Genomic DNA, 665 nt, shown 5'->3' with positions numbered 1-665 from the left:
ATTACAATTACAATATGAAAAAGATATGAACTATTGGCAAGGTCTGTGCGTCTGCCTGCATGAGCGTGATGCCAGAATACCTGCTGTCTAACTCCTAAGTCCTCAAAATCAAACACTTGTTTCTTGTTGCCAAAGTGATATGGAGCAACTTTTTTTATCAAGTTTCCAAATCAGAAAAAAGCACCAAGACGAAGAGAGGAACGCAAGTATCATGAGGAACAAATCAGACTGTTAGCATATAGCATATAGCATAGCATATTGAGTGACAGTGATGAAGCCAAGTTCTAACCTTAAAAGGTGATTGAAATGTGCATCACTGTAGATCAGTAGATGGAGGGAGAAACACGAGGATGTTTACTGAGGCTGAGCGCATGCTGACCTTCACTGTGGCCGGGAGCAGAACTACAGCATCAGGAAACAGAGTCTAGTTTCTCCATTTACCACAGTTCACCTCCTGTCTCTGCCTCTCTCCTTCAGTCTTTACCTGTTCTCCTCAGCGCTGCTGTAGACCTGCAATCTCAACTGAGTTTCCATGGCAATAACATGATGAGAGCAGAGACCCGACAGACTGGGGGTGGGGCAGATCGAGAGCAGAGAGAGAGAGAGATTTCTGAGCGGAAATGTAATATCTGTGTGTTTACGTAGTGTGTGTCTTTCTATGGCAT

Source organism: Seriola lalandi, unplaced genomic scaffold (assembly GCF_002814215.2).
Source record: "Seriola lalandi dorsalis isolate HSWRI2012SDOR001 ecotype SW California unplaced genomic scaffold, Sedor1 jcf7180002054981, whole genome shotgun sequence".
Classification (NCBI taxonomy): domain Eukaryota; kingdom Metazoa; phylum Chordata; class Actinopteri; order Carangiformes; family Carangidae; genus Seriola; species Seriola lalandi.
This window is presented reverse-complemented; position numbering follows the sequence as displayed.